This window comes from Cynocephalus volans, chromosome 4, assembly GCF_027409185.1.
Source record: "Cynocephalus volans isolate mCynVol1 chromosome 4, mCynVol1.pri, whole genome shotgun sequence".
Lineage (NCBI taxonomy): Eukaryota > Metazoa > Chordata > Mammalia > Dermoptera > Cynocephalidae > Cynocephalus > Cynocephalus volans.
Genome location: NC_084463.1, coordinates 85034024 through 85059596, shown reverse-complemented (window position 1 = coordinate 85059596; position 25573 = coordinate 85034024). Strand labels below are relative to the sequence as shown.

The window sequence follows — 25573 nt, the reverse complement described above, 5'->3', positions numbered from 1 at the left end:
CCCCACTTGTCTTCCTAATTTTGCCTGCTCACCTAAGTCACGTGGGTGAGAAGGAGCTATAACCAACAGCTGCTTGTCAAAGATATAAGTTTATGGATCCCACAAAACTTGCCTATAAAAACCCTGTCAAACTCATGTTCAGGGTCCCAGGATTTCAGAACAAGAGTTCACCTGGGTCCTACACATAATAAACCTTCTGACTCTCCGACCTTCTGAGCATCTGGAGCCTTTCTTGCCAAATTTGTTCCACAACACTATCACTAAAGACAGAGGAAAAGCTGCCAAAGATCCAGTCCTATCAGAAGACGGTATGAACAATGCCAACTCCCATCCCTCCAAACAAGGTAGTTTCCATACCAAGCATTGGCCAGGAAGCTAGAGTTGCAGGTCATGTGCAGGTGCTGGAAGTGGACAACATAAAGCAGCCCAGGCAGCAGAGATCTAACAGGCCTTTAATATGGAGCTGAGCCATCTCCACCCTTGTGTACACTGGACATATGGCTGGAAGAATCTCAGACTGCCACAACTGACATAGGTCTGCTGTAAACAGTTGGGGCATGAGCTCTTTCTGCTGTGACACACTCCAGTTTCCATTGTGGAAAGACCTGTAGTCTAGAATTAAAAAGCTGGTTTACTGCTTCTTTCTCATGTCATTGCTGCCCCCTCCCCCAGAATTTGTCAAGGCTTGTCCATAAATGTTATCATAGAGGCATTCAATGACTGCCATTCCACAGCACGTTACTTACCCCTTAAGGCAAATGATATTCAGTAGAAGAATTCATAACTAGATTCTAGCCTCCTAGAAAACTAGCAAAAGGTAAGTCCACACCCAATAGCTAGACAGAACTTCCATAACTCCTCCACACATGTCTGTCGGTGAGATAGGCCATGCTGTGATGAGATGTCCTGCATGCTGGATCTTCAAGAGTTGTCCTCCTCAGTGAGGAAGGAGATGTAATTCTTTCAGTAACAGCTGGTCTAGATGACACAGAGCCACACTACAGTTTTACCAGTGCGAAGTTCAGTGCCTGCAAGGCACAGGTGAGGCTGCTAATCCACCCATGTTCTTCTTTACAAGTTAGGTTGTCAAAAACAACTCCTTCCCCTTAGTGGAAATAAGGGCCTGACAGGTACGTATGCACCTCAGTAAGGACAAAGCACACTCCGGCAGTCCAGTAGCAGCTAAGACCAGGAGAAGCAACCAGCAAAAATAATCAGGAGGTCTTCAGCCACTGTCTGCAAGGTCCCCTTCAACCCAAAGGGAAGATGCAGAACAACACAAAGAACTAGATCAGTCCACTGGGGTGGGGATGTCACCAGAAAACAGTACATCCAAAAAGCAGGACACAGACTTAAGATGTAAATGCAACATAACGTAGCAGAGTCATCAGAAAACACAGTGACAAAAGAAAAACAAAAACAAAAGAGTAGGCAACTTTTGGAATTCCCAGCAAGCATCTTCAGGAAAGTTACCAGCAGGTAAAAGGCCTCACTCACCAGGGTTTAAGGGTAAAGTCCACTCCTTAGGAGAAGAACTCCCAAAAGCAAGGCAGAGCCTCACTTCTGAGGAAAAGTAAGTTCCTGTAGAGGGTTAAAAATCTTGATTCTCATTTGACTTTTAGTATAGGGCTTTCAGGTAATGCATGTATGGGACAAAAGTCCTAGGTTAGGAGACAATGGTCTATAGCTAGGGGGCAAAAGCCTATCTAATGGACTCTAATCACTGTTTATGGATGAGATTATGTACTTTGATTATTTAACATACTGATTGTCATTAAAAGATATTGAAAGAATCACTGTAGGGAAAAATGTGAAAAAATGTTTGCTAAGAGCAAGCTGTTTGTTGGTGGAAATTTTAGAAACAATTATACTTAGATTTAATCATAAGATTGTAACTCTTGTTTGAATCATTTAAGGAGAGGTTATATTTTAGATTAGGTAATGATTACAGTTTAATCAATTTAGCTTTTCGCAAATTGTATTTTGGAATTTCACATTGTTAATTTAAATGATGTTACTAGTTTCCATTGTTTAAGTTATACTTAGCCATAGATAACTTTTGACACACTGCCCATGTCTTTGTGTCCTTTTGAAATGATTGAATCAACTGATTTTTTTTCTGAAACTTCCTTGTCTTTACAATAAAAGCAGAAGCTAACTTTGAATCAGGGCTGTACCCAGTTTCTCCTTCTAACAGAGGAGTTGCTGAGGTGCAGTCCCTTCGGGCTTCTCATTGTATATAAGCTTTGTCATACATATAAGTTAAAGAACCAAAGTGCATGCATATAATTTATAAGAAAATGCATATACACATATTGGAGCCACATGCTAAGAAAACTTTTCACTGATTAGGAGAATGACAGAAATTTTGGAGAAACACTGACATAAGCTAGACCCCCAGTCTTTTTCAAGGGAACAGACATAGAATCCAGTACAACCATGGGCACTGGGTTCTATCAAGCAAACTACATGTGTGGCCTATCCAGAGAGAGTGAAAGACATGGGTACCCTCTTGAAGAGCCATTACCAGACTCTGAAGCTCTGATCAGTGCCACCTTGCAGGTGTAGTGTGGGAAACACAGAGGTAAGTGGACTGTGGTCTCCCCACTCACCTGCAGAAACCACATAGCTATATAGTCCACAATGGCCTCTAAGTCAGAGGTGAAAGGCTGTGTCAGGTGGAGCAGAATGAGATGTCAGATCCAGGTAGAGTACAGTACAAGGAGTTCAGGCCCTCCCAGGTTGAGCAGAGCTTCAGGGAACAGTGGGCAGGGAGTAGGGAGTAGAAGCAAGGGAACCTCAGGCATCATCAAGCAGATACTGGTGACCAGTAGCACACACCACACCCAGGAGAACCCGAGAGAGGCTTGCTGTTAAGAATGGTTTACATGTACATTAGATTGTTACAAGTGTCCTACTGCTTTTGAAAGATAGGCTAAAGTGTGAAGGCAATGGTCTTATTTAATAATTTTTTAAAAACACACTTTGATTTCATATATGGAAAAATTCACTGGAATTTCTAGAATATTTGTTTTGGATCACATAAGCAGTTCTGGGGAGAGAAAATAAAAAAGGACTTTTATGAACTAGCTCAACTATATTTAGTGGCTATATAGTGACTTGACTAGTTAGGCAGGAGTATTAAAAATATTGAACAAAATCAAACATCAGATCAATATTTCTAGGGTCCACATCCACTGATTATAGTCACAAATTGGCAAATGTTGAGAAAGAGTCCTAGCTAACAGGCCAAGCAATCACAGTGAGCAAACTTAAGCATGGGCAGGTTCTTCCACGGCATTACTTCAGTGGTTGTGAGATAAAGTTATCTAATCAATAATCAAGTTTGAGGGAAGGCAGCCTCTATGGGTACACTTACCACTGAAAGATGATGTCTGAAGAACAAGTGGAGAAAGAGAAGCACAGTTTTGATGCCAAAATCAATCTCTTGGACACATCACTAGACATAGGAAATAAACTGAAATAAAAGTCTGCTAGTCTATCCACAGCACACTGTCTACATTACCCAGCAGTCTTCTGCAGTATGTCATCATTTCACACACTTTGTGATCACTAACACATAAGCAGTTGTGCGGCGATCAGATATACTCATCAAGGGGAAGCCAGATGTCACTAAAAGACCACAGGAATGAGTGGAAATCTTGCAACTTGCTCTCAGAGATATGGCCATCAAATGAGATATTTTATTGGATCATGATACTGGCCTCACTGATGTATAAATAAACAAAGGGGTGGTGGAAAAAAACTGTAAATTACAAACTTGAAAAAAAGTAACACCTGATGATCTCTGGAGATACACCTGATCACCTCTATCTTTAATGTCATCCTATTGGTTTCATAGGCTATGGTGCCTATGTTCTTTTTATTTGGGTGACATTCTTCCTCTTAATTAGCATATGAGTAATTTTGCAGTGATCAAGCTCTTGCTTCTTAAAACACTCTGTATGCAAATTGTAAGCAGACTTTAGTGTTTTTATAAATGTGTTTCTCGTTTTATATTATTTCTCACTGGCATTCACCAGTTTCTGAGGGGACAGGGCTGGGGAGGTGAATCAAAATGTCTAGTTCATGGCCTGTACCAGGAATTCCAGGACTGATAAAACTTGAAATCCTAAGCAAAGAGAATCATCAGGTCCAAGCTGAGACATTAATTGAGGTAAGGTTAGTGAACCAAAATCTTACTGGCAAGTCTATCACTTATGAATTTTCACAACATCAGAATATAACAAAATACAAACAGAATTTGGGAGCAGGAAATTTAAGCCTATAGCAGAAGGTACATTAAAGCCCACAAGGCATTTCATATATTGAGTGAGTTTGACTAGATCTATATTTCTTCATTGTTTTTCAAATTCTAAAATTATGTCTCTTAATCAAAGCTAAAAGCTGGTTTCTTTTTCTGGACAGAGGAAATGAGCAGCCGCTCATGTCCAGAAGTGGGCCTGGTGCTCATGGCACCAATGCCACATAAGGCTACTCTGAGACCGTGATAAAGTGAGAAAAAATGAAGAAAACTTGTCATGTCTTCTAAGTACAGGGAAAAAACAAAGTCACTGTGCCACCCAAAACATACCAAATAGTCCACTCACTTGGTTAAAATGAGTGGTATCTATTCATTTACCAGTAATAACTTTTTCGTGGCTCTAGTCTTCCTTCCTGTAGATAAGATTTGTTGACATACTGAATCACAGAATTGTCTTTGCTTTCAGACAGCATCTAATCTAATCTAGCCCACCCCCCCAACCCATGTTTAGGCCCTCCCCAAATCACCCAAAGTCCAAATTGTGTAATATGCTTTTTTAAAAAATAACACTGTCCTATGGACACCCGATGGCTGCTGATGGTGTGTGTCTTCTCTCACTGCACTGAGCAATATACCTGATTTGTTCTTGGTTCAGCTTGTACACAGGTGTGCTCCTGGTGGTCTTTTGCTGCAGGTCATGAATGATCTCATCTGACCCAGCTGACTCTGGGTCCTCAAGTTGTGCACCCATACTTCAGCTCTTACTCTAAGCTCTGCCTACTCCAGAAAGCCTTCTCTGACTCCCCAGAAAAGCTCAGTTCTATTCTCCAGACCCCTTGCACTTCTTCACTTATGACAGCCACTGCATATACCTGGACATGTTTCTACCTGCAGGCTGAGAGCTCCCTGTGGGACCTAGTGAGGAGTGAGTTATGCATGACCACATTCCCAGTTCTTACTCTAGTGCCTCTTTAAAAGTTTTCATAAAAACTTAATGAATGGGCACAGGAATCAATGCTTTCAAATCTACCTTACATTGTCACACCAGTGTAATGACATTTTTTAAAGGGCCTTAATTCTTTCAAGTAGCCAATATAACGTTTTCAGAAGAACGTGTAAAAAATAAAATAGCATTAAAACTTCAACCTTAACGGTGCAAAGAATCTTCCAAATTATTAAATGTAAGTCACTATTTTATAGGCCACGTGATTATCCTTGTAGCTTTTGAAATTCTTCAATGCAAAATTAGGTGTTTTCAGAATACAAATTAAAAAGCAATTTTACTTCAAAGTATTTTCTATTAAAACACAAATTCATTAAAAAAAAAACTATTCCCAAAGAAGATATTTCCTTAAAATAATTTATATATGAAACTTGCAACAGTTACATCTACAGTAAGCCTACTACTCTAAAAACAAGGAGCAACTATCCATTGTTTACTTTAATATGCTGAAAAGTCTGTAGAACAAGTTATTTATTAACAACCATATGTAAAGTAGTAGTGATAAATAATTATGCTTGCATTCTTTGCTGTTTGAAAATTGTTTTTGAATTATTGAAGATAATTGAAAATATTTTAAAACACCTTGTGTGAAAGATGTGTAAAAGAGAGGGTAGAAAAATATGACTGCATGCTTCATACCTAACAATTTAACTTCTATTACAAATACACACATGTAGCTCACTGGTTAGCTCAGCTGGTTAGAGCACAGCCCTATAACACCCAGGTCATGGGTTCAGATCTCTGTACTGGTCAGCTGGGTGGGGGGAAGACATACACACACACTTGTATGCATAAGTGCGTGCGTGCATGTGTTTATGTACTTCAACATACTTAGATTTGCATTACCTATTTCATTATTTCTTCCCTAAAAAGTACTGTTTCATTATTCTATAAAATATGGCACTTCACGATTAATCAGTAGATTTGAAGCTCAGCTAACTGTTCTAGTTCTCTCCAGAACTTTCAGCCAGGTCTGCCTGTCCTTGGATTTGGGGAATTCCCTAGCTGTTTCTCTCCACTGGCAGCATCTCCAGCTCACTCTGGTCCCCCTGGTTCCACCCTTAATTCACCAAAAATTCCATTACCATAAAGAGTTTTCCCCTCAGGAAAAAAGTGGATTGCTCTGCTGCTGATCAACTATGCGCTTATGATGAGAGATCAATCCATGTGATTTGTCTGTAAACCTGAAAGGGCATGCTGAATACTTTTCCTTTTTCTCAGAACAACTAAAAGTACATAATACTCTGTTACTGAAAACAAAAATTCATTAAAAGATATGATGTAGTGGGGGAGGGGAGAGGGGAGGAGGAGGAACAGGTAAAGGGTAACGAAAATCAACTACAATGTATATTGAGAAGTTAAAATTAAATGAATAGATAGATAGATAATTATAAATAAATAAGAATCAAGAACTCTATCTAGCCCTAGATCCCAAAGATTTTCTCCTAGAATTTTTTTTCTAAAAGATTTATAGTATTACATTTTATATTTAAGTTTATGATCCATTTTGAGTTAATGAGCATGTAAGGTATAAGGTTTAGGTTGAGATTTGTTAGCCTGCAGATATCCATTTTCTCCAATACCATTTGTTGAAAAGACTATTCTTTCTCCTTCATTTGTTTTTGTACCTCTGTCAAAAATGAGTTGGACATATTTGCATGACTCCATTTCTGAGTTCTTTGTTCTGTTCCACTCATAAACTGGTCATACCTCACCAATATCACACAGTTTACATTACTGAAACTATAAACTAAACCTCAGTACCAAGTAAAATTATTTGTGTACTTTAGTCTTCGGTAACTGTTGTAGCTACTCTAGGGTCTGTGCCTTTTCATATAAATTTTAAAACAAACATATCTATGTGTACAAAAAAGCTTGCTGGGGATTTGATAAGATTTTCATTAACTCTATAGATCAATTTGGAAAGAGGTAACATTTTTGCTATGTTGGTTCTTCCAAACTATGAACATAGTGCATCTCTGAATTTATTTAGTTCTTTCATTTCTTTCAATGTTTTGTAATGTCCTTTACACAGATTCTGTAAAAGTTTTGTCAGATTTATGCCTAAGTAGTTCATTTTCTTTGGAGCAATGGTAAAGGTATTAACTTTTTAATGTCAGTTTCCACATACTCATTGTTAGTACATAGACATGTGATGGGTTTTCCAGTGTAGATCTTTTATCTTGTGAACTTTCTGAAGTAATTTATTATTTCTATAAGATTTCTGTAGATACCATGGGATTTTACATGGACAGTCATGTAATCTGCAAATAGGGACAGTTTTATTTCTTCCTTTCTAATCTGTATACCTTTTTTTCTTGCCTACTTGTACTGGCTAGGATTTTAGTGCTGAGTCTAACAGGAGTGGTGAGAGCAGACATCTCTGCCTTGTTTCCAGTCTCAGGGGAAAGCACTGTCTGTCATCATTAAGTATGATTTAGCTGTAGGTTTTTGGTAAAAGCTCTTGATAAAGTTTGGGAAGTTCCCTTTTATTGCTAGTTTTCTGAGTTTTTATCACAAAAGGGTGGTATACTTTGTCAAATGATTTTTCTGCATCAATTTACACACAAAAAAACTTTAGTTTATTGATACAGTATATAACATAGATTGAGCTTTGAATGATCAATCAGCAATGCATGATACTTGAAATAAATCTCACTTGGTCATGTGTGTACTTCTTTTTATATACCTTGCTGTGCTCAATTCCCTAATGTTTTGGTGCAGATTTTATGTCTAAGTTTATGAGAGATATTTGTCTGTGGTTTTTTTTTTTTGTACTGTCTTTGTCTGGTTTTGGTATCAGGGCAATACTGGCTTCATAAAATTATTCAGGAAGTAGCTCTCCTATTTTTTAGAAAAATTTGTGCACATTGGTGTTAATTCTTTAAATGTTTGGTAAAATTCTACAGTGAACAATCTAGGCCTAGAGATTTGGGGGGACAGGGAGCTGCTTAATAACACATTCAGTGTTTTTAATAGTTTTAGAGCTACACAGGTTACCGATTTCATATTGGCTCAGTTTTAATAATTTGTGGCTTACAAGAAATTGTTCCATTTCTTATAAGTAGTTGAATTGATGAGCATAACCTTGTTAGTAGTATTCACTATCATTTTAATGGTTGCAGAATCTGCTGTTTGTTTCTGTTAGTCCTCCACAATTTCAGATGAGAAATTTACTGTCATTCAAATTTGTGTCTTCCTATAAGTACACATCACCTCTCTTGGGTATGCTTTCAAGAACTTCTCTGTCTTTAGTTTTCACAAGTTTTTATATGACATGTCTTGACATAAACTTCTTTGGGTTTATCCTATTTAGGGTTCACTCACCTACTTGCATCTGTAGGTTTCTGTTTCTGTTAAATTGGGGAAGTTTCCAGATATTACTTTACTTTGAATGCCTTATAAGTTCCACCATTTCTCTGTATTCTCTCACCGGGTCTCTGATAATACACTGCTAGTTATTTTGATGCTGTCTGACAGTTCCATTAAGCCTTTTTTTCTCTGTTGTTCAGAATTTGTTAATTGTACTGATCTGTCCTTGAGTTCACTTTACTATTGAGCCTATCCAGCAAATTTTTATTTTATTTTTTTTTTAATTTTATAATTTCCATTTGCTTCTTTCTTATAACTTCCACTTCTTTGCCTACACTTTCAAGGTTTTCATTTATTTCAGGAGAATTCCTAATTGCTTGTTTGCACCACCTCACTCAGTGTGGCTTGTTTTCCACTGGGCCCTGCTGACAACAGGAATGGCAGAAAACCAGAGTTCTCACTAGCCCACACACGTACTGCTTTTGCCAGGTGAGAGATGTAAGAACAGTTCCAGGAGGGATATCAGAATGCCACCTGTTTCTTCCAGTGGGACACAGAAGATCAGCTCCCTACTTGGTCTGCTGGTACCAGCAGGCAAGGAAATCAAAGTGTCACTACTTCCTTCCACTTGGTGGGAGTGAAGTGGATAATCACCTAGTCACTTGACCTCACTGGAACCATGGAGGCAAGTGGTCTTTCCATTGATGTTTGGCTGCAGCAAGGTGGGTATTGTCAGAAAGGGTTCCTGTTACTTGGCCTTTTTCAGGTCCTTTGGCTTTTCATGGAGGGTTCTGTTTTGTCTGTGCCTGTTGGTGGTTCCTGGTTGAAGGCTTCTGCACACTTTTTCCAGGGCACAAGGGAATAAAAGAGAAAAGCCAGGAAACTCAACACTGTGTCATTCCCCAGGAGTCCATGTTCTTTTTATCTTTCAGGCTCTTTCTATGCTTGTTTGTTGTTTTAAATCCAGGGTTTTAGTTGGAACAGGGATGACATGGCAGTAATAGAGCTTCTCCATCTTGGCCAGAATCAGATGTCTTTTTGTCTTAAAATTATATGAGCTATTTTTTATTATTTGAATACTTGAATAGATTGGTGAGCAGCCTGGAGAAAATTAACACACCAATTAGAAAGAAAAATTCATCAATGCCACAAGAAAAATGATAGTCATTCTGTATGATAACTTCATTTATCCATTTTTCTTTCTAATCTCTAAAATGTAATGAATTGGAGACATAGATACAATGAGTATTAATAGGGTCTTATTTTCCATTATCAACACTGAATTATTTTTATAAGCTATTAATGTCATTATTTTTCAATAAATAAGCAAATGGCAATTTGTGGAGAGAGTTATGTTAAATAAAATGACTGAAATTGAATCATGCTCAAAGGTTAACCCAGCAACTATGGGGAAAAGATCTCAACAATTTAATCCATCACTACAGAGATGAGCACAATTTCCCAGGTCTGTTGATGATTCTAAAAAAGAACCTGATCTCATGTGGTTTGAGTTCACCTGGCTGAGTGTCACCTGACAACCACAAATGCCATTATTCGGAAACTCATCTGACTCTACAGCAAAAGAAACATAAAGATCTGTGTATACATTTTTTATAGTTGCATAAGAAATTACCACAAATTTAGTGACTTAAAAACAACACCCATTTATTAACATACAGTTTCCAGTATGGCTGGATTCTCTACTCAGGGTATTATAAGGCTGAAATAAAAGTGCTGGGCCAGGTGGATCCCTTGTCCGGAGGCTCTAGGGAGATTTCTGCATCCAAACTCATTCAGGTTGTTAGAATTTGGTTTCCTATGGTTGTAGGGACTGGAGTCTCTGTTTCTTTGCTGACTGTCATCCAGGGTCCACTCTCAACACCTTATAGCCATTTACATTTCTTCTCATGAGTCTTCCTCTGCCTTCAAGCCAGCAATGGTATGTTAAATTCCATTGTGCTCCACATCTCCCTGACCTTCTCTTCTGCTGTCAGCCAGAGCAAGGACCATGTTAAGAATTCTTCCTACCACAACCTACATCCATCAGTCTGTAAAGAGTGAAGTCCACATTCAGGCACTTCTGGGAATTCCCAGAGGGATCTTGGTGGTGAGAAAACCTAGTCAGTTAGCAAGTGATACTCACATTTTAATCCTCTTTCTCTTCCTGGGCCCTGCAGTGTCCTTGTCCTCTTTCACACTTGCAGCTTCCATAAACTTCCTTAAGGCACCACCATTTTCACCTGGTGTGGCTGAAAATTTCACCAGTGCCAAAGCAAGAAATTCTGTGAGGAGTCCTGTGATGAGAGGTGGGGTGGGGGAGACGGTCCTCTTTCCCACTTTTGTTTGCATGCTGTAAAATTAGTGTTAAAATATGAACATTTCCATGATACAGTTTTTTGTTTTATTTTTTACTTTTACTATAACCTATAACTCTTTGATGCATCTGGCATCAATTAATGGGACTGGTCTAAGTGATGAATCTAATTGACAGAAACAACCAGAATCTCACTCGGACCAGATTACCCCTAGGGTGTCTAACCTTTGGCCTCATTAATTATGACCACTAACTTCACGAGGGCCCTCGGTGTTGCCCAACAACCCTAACATATTCTCTGGTGTGGTGGCTCTCCCATGCTCCTAGATTATTTCATATTTTCCACCCTCCTTTTCTGCAAACCTCCAAAACCTCCTCCCCAGTGCCCACTCTTGGCAGAAGACCTTCCTCCTCTTGGACTAAGAAATAGAAGCACTTGGGAGAGACCTTCCATGTTTCCCCACATCAGTCCACCCACATGCCTGTGTGCCCTTGCACCCGCCTTCCCTCCTGATGCCACAGAAGCCCTCGTGCTTCTCAGAGACCAAATCCTCCACTTTGCACTAGAATCTGTCCACTGTCCCCTGCACAAGGATACGCCTCCAGGAACTGACCAGAGCCCCCTCCTGCATCTGTGATTTTCCCTCACATTTAGTCATTACAATCAAAATACAATTAGAAAATCATACTATAACTTTTGCTTCTTAAAAAGTAAAAACATACTACCACTTTTCACCCTGTATTCACCTCAAGCTACTTCTCCATTTCTCTTCTCCAATGTACATGAATATTTGAGGATTTCGACTCTTCTCTTCCGACTCTATCAGAACTCACTCAAGCAGTTTTCCCATCAAAACTGGCTTTGTCAGCCATCACTGGCCTCTTGCTAGACCCAAAGGTTAATTCTTGGTCTTCCTCTTGACTAACACTGGAGCAGTAATTGACACTTGTTTCCACATCTCCCTCCTAGTTGTAAAGTTGCCTTCATTTGGCTTCTAGTACACAATGTTCTCTCAGTTATACACCCACCTCAGAAACCATTTCTTCTCAGACTCTTTGGATAATTTCCCTCTATTTTCTCATACTGATATTTCTTTAAAAAATCACTTTTTAGGGGAGTTTATGACTTTAAATAACATTAATATGCTGATGGCTCACAAATTTATATATCCAGCCTGGATTCCTGTTCATGAACTGTAGTCTTGTATTTCCAGCTACCTATGTGATGACTTACCCTCACTGTCTAGGAGTCATTGACCTTGACAAGTCTCCTGCCCTTACTCTTGAGTCTCTGGGAGCTCCAGAACCATCTTACATTTTCACTGCCTCTGCCCTAGAAGCAATCATTTCTCCAAATGGACCTGATTTCTTATATTGGAGGTGTATTTAGAAACCAAGATTTGTGCTCATTGTTCCTGAGTTGTATCTTCTTGGCAGAGCTAGTAAATATGTGTGCATAATAACCCATGTGTATACATGTCTCTATCTAGCTATCTAACATTTCACAGATCTATATCTACCAATCCATCTATATATCTGTCAGTGTACATCTGTCTATATCTGTATATTTATGTGTATATATACTGATGTCTTTCACTCTAATCCTGCAACACAAAATTTATATAGCTCAAATTATCTACAACTTATTTCCTCTTTTCTTCTAGCTTAGTATACATGTATAGTAATGCCAGAATTAGGTGCACAAAGCAAGCTAGGTAGCTAGGTTACAGAAGCCAAAACTGAGCCATTAGAGCAATCAAGCATACAAACATTCATTGTGTATGTTTCCTGTTCCCATGTAATAGTTCGCTGTGTATGGCTCCTGGTTCTATGCAACAGTTATTTCTATGAGGTCAACGGTTTCTTACACGGGGAGGTAGTCTGACAATGAGAATGGAGCACCTATCCAAGATGGCGTTGGTATTGCTCAGGATTCTCTGCTACACTTCCTGAGGGACCCTTTCCTGTCCCAACTAGGTCATATCCCCTTATTACACTTGCATAGAATTCTGCACTTACTCCGTTACATTAGTGATGGTTTTGTTCACATTTCAATTGGTATTATTCATTTCATATTCCTCTTCCCATTACCTCTCTGTAGGCCATGAGCTCTAAAAGCGCAGTCAATCATTGTCTTTCACTCCCCACTGTGCCTGCCACAGCAGGTGCGAAATCATTAAGGAAGGAGAAAAACACACTTTTCCTCTGAAACAATACTGTTGTCCTGGAAGAGATCTTCCAGTCTTTTATTCACGTGCTTATCCTGAACGTGGATGTAACACTGACATTCATACATTTCTCTCTTCTCCAGTCTTCAGATTCATTATCTTTTTTATGGGAAAGCAGATCTTTTTGTTTCACTCTATAAGCTATATTCCTTTCACAAAGTAGTCCCAGCTCCCCAAATATCTTTTCCTGTCACACAGAAAACATGTTGCCAACACTGAAACAGGCAGAGCCACATATTTCGGAGATAAGACATATAAAACTTTTGGCATCTTTTTTTTTTTTTTTTTTTGGAAGTGTTTTAAATGCACATACATATTCCCGACCTGTTACAGACGGCCCAGAAGGCACCTGCTGACTGCCCACCCATCCAGCATTGCCCACAGCCGGCCCTCTGCACCCACAGTCCAGGCTGATGCAGAGGGAGCGGCTCTCAGCACCACACGCTGGGGCTCACTCCCTGGCCTCAGCTCCCTAGTCTCCTCCCACTGCCCTTGAGGAGCATTTGCCTTGAGGAGTCTCAGCTGTTGCCATTTCACTCAGACAAAATGAGGACCACAGGTGAAATGTCTTTGTTCAAGAGACATGTTTTTGCAGCTAGACATTCTTCCCTGACAAGTCTCAAGTCTATGACTACAGGGCCGAGGGGAGACCCCCACACCACCTGAAGACGAATTCGGCCCACTATTCAGGAGAGAAATGGACAAAGCCCCAGTTAGGAGAAAATGTAGGGCAGAAATGTAGTATCTTTTCCTCACCCATCGCAAGGTTCATTAAACTCCAAGAACGCTAATTTAAGGGACATCCCTGCAGTTCTAAGTACAGTCCAGTTAGTCTCCGAGGAGACTAACTCAAACTGAGAGTCTGGGAGAGGAAACAATGAATGACACACCCAAGAGCTGGCAGCTCCTGACCCCTCAGGCAGCCCCAGGAGAGTGTCTGGGCGAGGGCGGGACGGAGGCGCTGCACTCCATTTGTGTTTGTTGCTGTGCTCCAAACTTCTGGATGCAAACGTCGTCTGCACCCGCCGGGAAAAATCAGAAACAACGCGTGTGCGTATCAGAGCCTCTGGGCGAGACCCAAAGAGAGGGTGCAGGCACCACCCACAGGACTCCGGGACGCCTCGGGCCACCGAGCCGCAGCGGCCCCGCCGCCCCCAAGGCCCTCCCTCTCCGCCTCCTCCCGCCCGATGTCGCGCTGCCCTCCTCTTCCCGGGGCGCCGCGGTGCGGGTACAGCCTGCCGAATGGACCCGGAGGCGGCGGGGCTGGGACGGCGGGCGCGCTGTCGCCCGGCGCCCGACGGTGCCCGCGAGGGGAGGGATGCGCAGGTCTGCGAGGCCGGTGCATCTGGACGCGCACCCCCGCAGCGCCCGCGCCGAGGACAGGCGGCCGGGGCCGGCTCGAAACGCACTGGGGCCACCACTGAGTCGTCTCCCAGCAGCTCAGAACGGCTGCTGCGTCCAGGGAAGCGCAGGTCCGGGGACACCGCAAACATGTGGTTGCCGGCGGCGCTCCCGAGGCCACCCGCACGAAGTGTGACGCCTTCCCGGGCACGGTGGAGGCGGCAAGGAGTGATGTGAAGGAGGCGGACCTCCGAGGCCGTCTGCGGAGAGCACAGATGCCCCAGGTGCCCTTCAGGAGAAGAGGGAGCCCAGACCAGGGGCAGAAGCAGGCAGAGCAGCGCCAGCCGCGGAAACGCTGTCCTGGGGGCCTGGGAGCGTCAGGCCCGCGGGCAGCCGTCCGCGGCGGGGCGGGAGCTCCGGGATGCTGGTGGAGGGGGGTGATTCCGCCCTCGATCCTCGGCAGCCAATCCGCTCTCCCCGGTGGGCTTGTGGCTCCGCCCCTCTCCGTGCACCTCTCTAGCGATCCAGTGATGCTTCCCTCCCAAGCTTTACCTAACAGAACCAGGCTTCCTATCAGTTCGTGCCAGGCAGTATTTCTCTTACCACTCGCCAGGGTCAGGATGCCTTTCAGCGGGAACCAAATCCCGAGACATGGCCTCGACGCTGTCTACCCACTCGGGGCCACTCCCCAGGGTGTGCCCATCCTTGCTGCAGCAGCCTAGATGCTGGGCAGAAGGATCTTTTGTGCACTGTGCAGCCCGCTGTCGCACTGCGTGGCGGTCTAGAGCCACAGAACTGAGCGCTGTTGTCCACAGTTGCTGCGTCTTCTCTTGGCTTTCGTTCTTTCCTTGAACGAAGCTTATGCCGCTGAGAATGATCTGGAGCCTCTTCCGGCTGAGGGTGCTGCTCAGTTCGGTCAAAGAGGTCCTCCATCTCCAGGTGCCTCGTTTCCATAAATCCAGGGTAAATGCCAGAAGCCAGACAAGAAGCTAATCTAGCTTTAAATCCCAGGCTATATTTACTTGTGTAACTGTTATCTATAATACAGGGATAATACGACTAAGTTTATGAAGCTGTAAAAGGATTAAATGAAAGAATTCATGTCAAAGCACACAGCATAGTGACTAGTCCAAAGTAAATTCTGAATAAGTGTTTATTGTTATTAGATATGGCCTACTTCAAAACTCAAGCTGGGCCAGAAATCTGAAATAAGTAATAGTAGATCAAGGAAATTAATAAATGGAAATTGCAGCTGAAAGGACGCCACGACCCAGATGTAGGAATGGTTCAAACCAAAATAATGAAGAAGCAGGGAATGAGTAGGCAGAGGTGAAGGGAAGAACAGAGGAGATGCAATGAGATGCAGAGACGCTATGAAGGATGGTGCACTGAAAAGAGACCCTGATTATTCAAGTAGTCTTGGCTCCTGACACTTTTTCCTGCAAACTCTTCCCTCCCCAACTTTTATTAAGGTAAGTTAACTTCTGCTCTTTGCATGTTGAAGCACTTGACTAGAGGATTCCCCAGATGTGATGGAAACAAACTGACATAACATCATTGGGGTTGCTCTGCTTTCATGTAGAATTCAGTAACTGTAAAGTAGGAGTTTCCAGTTGTTTCTCTGCTCCAGAGAAGCAGGTGGTCACTGTTTTTTTTTTTTTTTTTTTTTTTTGAGGTTTGCTGGTAAGGGGATCCGAACCCTTCACTTTGGTGTTACAAAGCAGTGCTCTATCCAACTAAGCTAACCAGCCAGCCCCAACAGGTGGTCAATGAAAGAGTAGAGACCCTAACTGTGATCCCATAGACATCTTTCATGTGAGTAAACCAAGCTTCAGAACTTGTATTATACATATGACCATGAAAATTCTTTGTATTTCACCACTAGAGATCACTGAATTTTCAAATCCAATCATAAAAAAGGTAACAAAATGACTGGTATTTGTTCATATTAAAGCTCACTAAGTAAGGAGTTAAGAAAGCAGCTCAAAATTAAAATATAAATATATTATACTAAGCTAACCTTTTTGGAGGAGTTTGTAAGAATTATAAGTCCTTAACAACATGAAATGTATATTGCTAGTTACCTGGTCCAATATACTCATACTTCATTTAATAAGCCAATCCTTAAGTTTAACTCTTACAAAATTAATTTCTAATGCAATACTTAATGATTTTTAAAGACAACACTATGTAGGAACTATGAAAGTGCTTAAATTGCTATGTATTAGGAACTAGACGAGAAGGGATTTTGAGATAATAATAATTTATGTTTATGGAACACTTGCTACATGACAAGAACTGTGCAAATGCTCTTCTTAAAGTTGAATTTTTTGTTTATCAACAATAACCCTATGGGATAAACATATTATTCTGATTTTATTGTACTTTGTCACTGTAGTTATGGAATCCACTAAACAGTAAACAGTATTATAACTGAATATTTGCAGCAATTACTTGAGCCTATTTTTCATTTCTATAAGACTTTTAGCTTATTAAACTGACAGATATTCCCTCATTCAATAGCTCATCACAATTTTATAGGTAAGCAATAACAATTTTATTTCCTTACCAATGATACTATCAAGAAAGAAAGCCAATTAGTAACTACTGTAAATGATCTGATAAATTTTTCTACAGTCATTAATAGTCTTAAAAGTTCATGTTTACAGTCCCACATCCAGAAGAGCAGTGCGAGGAGCTCTACAGACCTCCTCCCCAGTGAAACAAGCATAACTGGTGGACATTTAAAAAAAAATTTTTTTTTTAATGAACATTATAATGCCCAGAAACTCGATAACAGAGTGTACCAATTCCTTGAAAAACACAATCTACCAAAACTTACACAAGGAAAAACAGATCATCTGAATAAGCCTGTACTATTTAATAAACTGAAACTATACTTAATAACTTTCCAAAATAGAGAGCACCAGGCCCAGAAGATTTCACTGGTGAATTCTACCAAATATTTAAAGAACAAATGATACCAATTCTCTACGATATCTTTCAGAAAATAGATGCATAGGGAATACTTCCTAAATCTTCTATTAGGCCAACATTACCCTGACACCAAAACCAGATAAGCCTTCACAAGAAAAGAAAACCACACACCAATATCTCTCATGAACATAGACATAAAACCCTCCACAAAATATTAGCACATTGAATCCAACAATGTATGAAAAGAATTATATGACACAACCAACTGGAATTTATTCCAGGAATGCAAGGCTGTTCAACATTTGGAAATCAATAAATTGAATCCATCACATCAATAAGCCAAAGAAGAAAAGTTATATGATTATATCAACAGATGCAGAAAACATTTTTTACAAAATCCAACACCCATTCATGATTAAAAACTCTCAGCAAACTAGGAATAGAGAAGAACTTCCACAACTTTATAAAGAACATCTGCAGAAAACTGACAGCCATCATACTTAATGATGTGAAACTAGATGCTTTCTTCCTAATACCAGGAACAAGTTAAAGATGTTCCCTCTCAGCTTTCCTACTCAACATTGTACTGGAGGAGTCCCACCTAATGCAATAAGACAGGGAAATGAAAAGTGTACATATTCAGAAAGAAGAAATAAAACTGCCTTTGTTCCCAGATAACATAATTGTTTATTTAGAAAATCCCAAATAATTGACAAAAACAAACAAAAAACCCAACCCTCTTGGAACTAATAAGCCAAAACAAAGTTGCAAGATACAAAGTTAATACCAGTCAATTGCTGTTCTATATATCAGCAATGAACAATTAGAATTTGCAATTAAAAACATAATAGAATTTACATTAGCACCAAAATAATCAAATAGGTGTAAACCTAACAAAATATGTACAAGATCTATATGAGGAAAACTAGAAATCTCTGATGAAAAAAATAAAAAATCTAAATAAATAGAGAGATATTCCATTTTTATGGACAGGAATACTCAATATTGTCAAAATGTTAGTTCTTCCCAACTTGGTCTACAGATTCAGTGCAATTCCAATGAAAATTCCTGCATGTTATTTTGTGGATATTGACAAACTGATTCTACAGTTTGTATGGAAAGGCAAAGGACCCAGAATAGCCAACATAATGTTGAAGGCAAACAACGTTAACTGACACTACCCAATTAAGCAGTGTGGTACAGGCAAAGAATAGACAAATACATCAATAGAACAAAATTGAGTCCAGCTATAGACCCACACAAATACAGGCAACTAATCTTTGACAAAGGAGCAAAGGCAATTTAATGGAGAAAGGATATTCTTCTCAACAAATGGTGCTGAAACAGACATCCAAATGCAAAAAAAATAATAAAAATAATAAAAATCTACACATACCGTATACCTTTTATGAGAATTAACTAAAAATGGACCATAGATCTAAATGTAAAATATAAAACTGTAAAACTCCTAGAAGATAACATAGGAGAAAGTCTAAGTAACCTTGGGTTTGGTGATAATTTTTAGCTACACCAAAAGCACAATCTATAAGAGAAAAAATTGATAAATTGTATTTCATTAAAATTTAAAACTTCTATTCTGTCAAAGACACCTTTAAGACAATGAAAAGACAAGCTGCAAACTGGGAGAAAATATTTACAAAACACTTATCTGATAAAGGACTTGTATCCAAAATATACAAAGAACTTTTAAAACAGTAAGAAAACAAACAACATGGGCAAAAGATCTGAACAGATACCTTACCAAAGAAGATATACAGATGGCAAATAAGTATATGAAAAGTTGTTCAACATCGTGTGATTATGGAATTGTAATTAAATTGTATTAGAATGGCGAAAATCCAAAAACACTGATGACACCAAATGCTGGTGAGGATGTGAAGCAACAGGACTTTTATTCATTGCTGGTGGGAATGCAAAATGGTACAGCCATTTTGGAAGACAGTTTGGCAATTTCTTATTAAGCTAAACATAGTCTTACTGTACCATCCAGCAATTGAATCATTCCTTGGTATTTACCCAAATGGGTGCAAAACTTATGTCCACACAAAACCTGCACACAGATGTTCATAGCACCTTTATTCATAATTCCCAAAACTTGGATGTAACCATGATGTCCTTAAATGAATAAACAAACTGTAATATACCCATACAATGGAACATTATTCAGCAATAACTGGAAATGAGCTATCAGCCATGAAAAGACATGGAGTAGGAGGGAGGCCCAGTGGGAAGGGGGGACGGGGTGGGGGATCGCTGGTGGCCAAGAGTTCCCTTGGGGTGGTCTTCCTCATCCTCCAAGGGAGGTTGGGCTGCATCCTCTCCAGCCTTCTTACCCCTCGAATTTCTCGATTCCATTCTTTCTCCTTCCCAGCGGCCCGCCCGCTCGGCCTGGAGGCACCTTCCACCCGCCGCTACACGTGCTGAGCATGGCTCCCGGAGGCCTGCGCAGCGGGAGGCTGCCCCTGCCGCCTGGCATGCAGCTGGAGGAACTCGGCCTCCAGCGCGGGGACTTCTCGCTGTGGCTGCGCCCAGCTCAGCGAGAACCGCGCCTCAGTGCGCCTCGGCGACCGCGCCCTGCCTGCCGCCTCCGTCTGCGCCTGGGCCAGGCCTCCAGTAGGTGGGGGCCGGACGAGGGGAGAGGGGCTGGGAGAAGAGCCCCCCATACACCGCCGACCATGAGCAGGAAGGGCTGGGGCACAGGGGCGCTCCAGACCTTGCCTCAGAGCCCCCAGAAGGAAAGAGGAAGGGGCTGAGGAGTCGGATTGCGGAGTGGAAGGTGCCCCCAGAGAACACGTCTGTGGGGGAGGGCCGTATGGAGAGACTGAATCACCCCTAGAGCCCCCGTTCCCCCACCCACAGCGGGAGTGCCCTGGTGGAGGTGGGGACGCACGTCTTCTGGGAGGAGGGGGAAGAGTGTGGGGCTGGAGTGATTCATTTCAGACTTCTGTAGCTCAGGGGGTGGGCTTCGTGGGGATCCTCAGGCAAGTCCTGGTGAATGGGAAAGGTAAACAATACCAAGTAAACTCGAGGCAGGAGACAGGGCAAAGTAGATTTGGGGGGATTTACTTTAAGAATCTCCAGGTGCCAGGCACTTAGCTGAGGGGAGCGGGGTGCGATTGCAGAAGAGATATCTGAAGCAAGGACCCTGTTTCCAGGAGCTTCTGATGTGGTTGGTGTGCTGTGTTGGGAAAGTGTTTCCGGTGGGGCTGATCAAGTCTTCTTTCTCCTTGTTTACAGTGACTGCCAGCCCCACAGGGTCTCTCAGGACCTCCAATTGGGTCATTTTGAATTGCTCCTTCAGCCGACCTGATCACCCAACTTCTGTGCACTGGTACCGGGGCCAGGGTCAAGTCCCTGTCCAGGAGTTCCCCCATCACCACTTGGCCAAAAACTTCCTCTTCCCGCCGGAAGTCAGCCCCTCAGACTCTGGGCCCTGGGGCTATGTCCTCACCTACAGAGATGGCTTCGATGTCTCTATCATGTACAACCTCACTGTTCTGGGTAAATCACCCAGTCTGTATTCACACTTGACCACAACCCCTTCCTGCCCCACCCCCACCCACTCTGAACCAGGTCCCCAAACCAGGTTCTTGCAGCTATTGCTGCCTGTGATTGCTCCGGGTCTCCCTGTCACCTGTCTAAACCCCCTTCTGGCAGCCTTTCAGCTGCCTTCTCTTCTGGCTTTCCCTTGGCCATCCAGCCTCACTTGCCAGCCTCTGGTCTCCTGCCGGCCCAGCCCACTTTCTGGGTTTCTGAGAGTCCTCAGTTCATCCACCTCATTCTGCTCCTTAGCACTCTTCCAAGGTGGACCACCCCCTTCACTCTGCTGCCTCCCTCTCTGCAGTGCCAGCAGTCCCCTGCTGCGGCCCCCCAGCAGCTTTGTCTTTGGGTTCCCTTTTCTCTCCAGGTCTGGAGCCCCCAACCCCACTGACAGTGTACACTGCAGTAGGTTCCAGGGTGGAGCTGCTCTGTCACCTGCCTCCTGGTGTAGGGACCTGTTGCTTTGCATTACTTCGCCCCCCATGGGTTTGTCAACCCACTTCCCCTGGGTGACGGAGATGCAAAGGATTACTCAAAGCCCATATCTACTGAACAGTGAGAGGCCCTGAAGTGGTTAATCTCCCTTTGGGACGCTCAAGTGAGAGCCATCCCTTCCTTTGGAAATTAACACCGAATTGGGGTTCTCTTCCTGCATTTATTTTCCAGACCAGGAAGTAACAGGAAGAGAACAAAGGTGGGGTTATAGTTTAATAATATAGGCTGGTAACTTTCAGTGAAACAAGCCAGATGACATTCCAGTAAGGCAAATTAAGTGATCCTATCAACAACAGTTTGATCTTAGCAAACATTCCTTCCTATAGCAATTTCTCAGTATCTTTATATAACAATCAGCAACTAGTCTGTCTTTGAGCCAGCAACCTGCTGTGCCACAATTTTTATCTTGCAACAGAGACTTATAGCCTGAGTGAAATTTCCAGTCCTCTGCAAGGTCAATATTTGAAACTGCAAGGCTTTGGAAAACCAGGCCCTGTGAAGTACATATGCTTTTTAGTATATTCCACAGGGACCCATCTTCCCTCACTGCCAAGCAGACCCCTCCTGGGGTAGGCCCTAACCTCCTGGTGTCCAGAGATAATGGCAACTTTATCTTTCAACTAGAAACTGTAAGCCAGGCCCAGGCTGGGACCTACACCTGCCACATCCATCTGCATGGGCAAAAGCTCAGTGCCACTGTCACTTTGGCAGTCATCACAGGTCAGCCCCAGGAGGAAAAGGAGTAGCTCCCATCCCAGGGGAGCAAGGACAGGGAGGGCTGGCTGGGCAAATTCAGCCCATGATGCCAGGCCACTGGGCACAAATTCCAGAGGCTGCCCATTATGGCCTACTTTTTTCTCACCCCCGTTATAAAGAAGCCAAACTGAAAATGTCTGCTTGAGCCACAAGATAAACATTCCAATGTTCTTTAAGGGACTCCCCTGCTCTGAATTGGTGGGAGGGTGTGAGAAGTTAGAAGAGAGGTGGCAAAAGTTTGAATGGTTCAAACAGGTGGAATATATTTCTAGAATCCTTGTCCACTTTGGGGATAGGGCTTGGGTTAAAGTTGCAGGAAGTGGTCTGGATTTGGGAGGAGTTAATAAATCAGTCCCTTGGTTAGCAAATATTTACTGAGCAAGGGTTTTCCAAGACAGTATAAAGCAAACAGAAAAAAACAAAAAAACCTCAGAATGTGTGTTGATTATAACCATCAGTCATGACAGATCAGCTATAGCTACGGTACTCACCTGTGGCCAATAAAAGCAGCACCACATAGAAGGTGCTTAATAATGTACGTTGGTTGAATGGATACACGAGTAAGCTAACAAATAATACATCTGAGGGCCAATCCTGAATTTCCCCCTGCTTTCTGGAGATCTCTGCCACCCAGCCTCACCCTAACCCCATCTTTTCCTCACCCTAGTCCTCTTACTGATGCAGCCAGTCAGTAACTCCACTGGTACCCCACTCACCCTGAAACCTGGCCTCCTGCTTCCCCCACATCCAGTTGGTCATGCCAGACCACCAATTCTTTCTGTCCAATGTCTTCTTGAGGGCCAGCTTTCATGTACAACTCTATGGGAGAGACATTGTTACCCCTATTTTATAGAAAAAGAAATTTCTCAAAGTCACAAAGCTGGGAAGTGCCAGACTCAGGGTTTAAACTCCAGTGTCTGTGTTACCAGATCAACTTAAATCAACTTAACAATAACCCACAACGCTCGGACCAACTATTACCAGATCTTCACTCTCTCATGTGCCGTACTCAGTCAGAGCCGGGCCCTTTGCCACTTGTCTCCTCCTAGCTACCTTGTCTTTCACTCTACATCTTTGAGAATGCTCTGTCTCTAGATCAATGGGTCAGGTCATTGTTTTCTAAACATCTAGAAGGAGATAAAGTTCATTCAGGGCACCACAGTCAGGGAGCACTGATGTGAGCCAAGTCATGGAAGAGGGAACACTGCAAGGAATACTGGGGGCCAACTCACCTGACAGTGAGGGTCCTGAGCACTTAAGTAGAAAGTAATATAAAAGAATCTGAAATAGTATTCCATATGTGTTCCTTCAGGGCCAGTTTGAACAATGTCCTGAGGGCAATAGGGAGACTGGAAAGTTTTTGAGCAGGGACGTTTCTGAGCAGAGCATTGTCTTAATGAGATCAATTTGGCCATAATCCCTAATCTCCTCCCTGCAACCTCACTCAGTCGGAACTCAGGTGAGTGCAGGGTGATTGAGATTTAGGATCAAACCTGTAGCGTTAAGTAAGGGGTTCGGGACCCTAAAAGATCTCTTCCCTCTAATTTCTTCAGTGACTCCCAGATCCTTTGGGTTACCTGGCTCCCTAGGGAAGCAGCTTTGGGAGGTAACTCCAGCATCTGGACAAGAGCGCTTTGTCTTGGAGTGTCCTGGACAACCGGCCCTGGAGAAGTTCCCCAGGACCCTGGCTGGAGATGCAAGAGGACAGGCACCTTTCCCAACCCTAGCAATGCCAGCTGTAACAGGGAGAGAGGCTTCTTGGAGCAGCGGTGTACTCTACAGAGCTGTCTAGCCAAGGTCTGAGACCCCAAAATGCGATGGCCCCAACTCCAGAGTGATCGTCTTGATCCCCCTTTCAGACCACTTCTTGCTGCCCCCTATCCCAGCTCTTTTCTTTCCAGGCAGGGGCCTGGCCCCAAACTCTTGTCTAGGCCTGACCCACTTCTGCCACTGATCAGCTGAATGACCCGGAACAAGTACCTTACACTCTCTGAACCTCACTGCATCTGTCAAGTCTGAAGGACTGGCAAGATGTCCTTTTTAGCCCTGACCCTATGCCTAATCCTATACTTTCTCCACAAGTGCCCAATGCTCTGGGAGAGCCCCAGGTACCCGCAAAGCAGGCCATCTCCCTGCCATTCTCACCCTTGCTACTGTCTCACTGCTCCTTTTCGTGACTGGAGCCTTTGGTTTTCACCTTTGGAGAAAACGGGTGGGCTCGGGATGCGCCCCCGCCCCACTGGCTTCCCTCTCCTCTACCCTCAGAGTGCTGGTTCCCTTTCCTCAGGGAGGATGACCAAAGTAGACCCTGAACTTGCCTTCAGAGCCCGCCTTTTCATAATCCTCTGCAGTTTAGGGGCCTCCCATGCCTGGGAGGCTGGAAAGGGCTAAGAGAAGGTCTGAGACCAGATGGAGAGGGCGAGGGGGCTGGGAAAAAATAGGACTCAGACTCCTTCCTATTCTTTTTTCTTTTCATCCTTCCCCTCCCACCCTCCAACTCAATCTCTCCATCTCTTTTTACAGTGGTGACCAATTAGATTTTCTGCCTTAGAGAACAGGGTTCACCCTCCTCAGGCTCAGTGCAAGCTAGAGGAGCTGGAGCAAGAATCAGAGCTTGACCCAGAGATGGAGGAGCTGGAGCTGGAGGGGCCTGAGCCAGAGCAGGAGCTGGAGCTGGGGCCGGAAGAGCAGGAGTCAGAAAAGCTCTGAGCCAAAGCTGAGGTGACCACAGATCTCAGCAGCTCCGTCCAAATAAACTCCCTGTCAGCAACAAGCCTGAGTCTGGCTCTTTCTTACCTGGTGAAGGCTCTTGTCTCTCCCCAACCTCTGGGGGCTCCCTTCTCCCACCTCAGCCTCATAACCTACTTTCCACAACCAGTCTCCCTCATCTTCCCCTTTTCTCTTTCTGTTTCTTCTTTGGTCTCTCTTGCTCTGTCTCTCCTGGGCAATCATTTTTCTGAAGCTCCAAAAAGCCCTCACCCCTTACCTCTACAGCCCGCTTCTCCAAACTTCCATCCACATTGTGCTGGCTGCCCTGGTTTCCTTTATATTTCTGTCCCTCTGGCGCACCCCACCCCACACTCAGCTGCACTTCCGCACTTGCCCTTGGCCCCTGGGCTGCAGCAGGTGTTAGGGCACATGTGCACACATGCACACATCCACACACACGTACACACACGTACACACATAGAGGAGCCCTGCCGTTTCAAGTCGTCCAGGAGATGATCGGGTCTTGCAACCTTTCTAGGCAGCTGGCTGAGGCTCCTCCTTCTGCCCTAATCCCCAGGTTCCTCAGCCCTTGGTGGCTTTTCTGGTCACAGGCATGAGAACACACTGCCAACCAGTGGTCACTGCTAGTCACA

General features: G+C 43.0%; 1 pseudogene; it reads left to right on the top strand.

Annotated features, from left to right (window-relative positions):
• The first annotated feature begins 15744 nt into the window (after window positions 1–15744).
• On the top strand, window positions 15745–24920 carry LOC134376254 (lymphocyte activation gene 3 protein-like; annotated as a pseudogene).
• The last annotated feature ends 653 nt before the right edge of the window (window positions 24921–25573 follow it).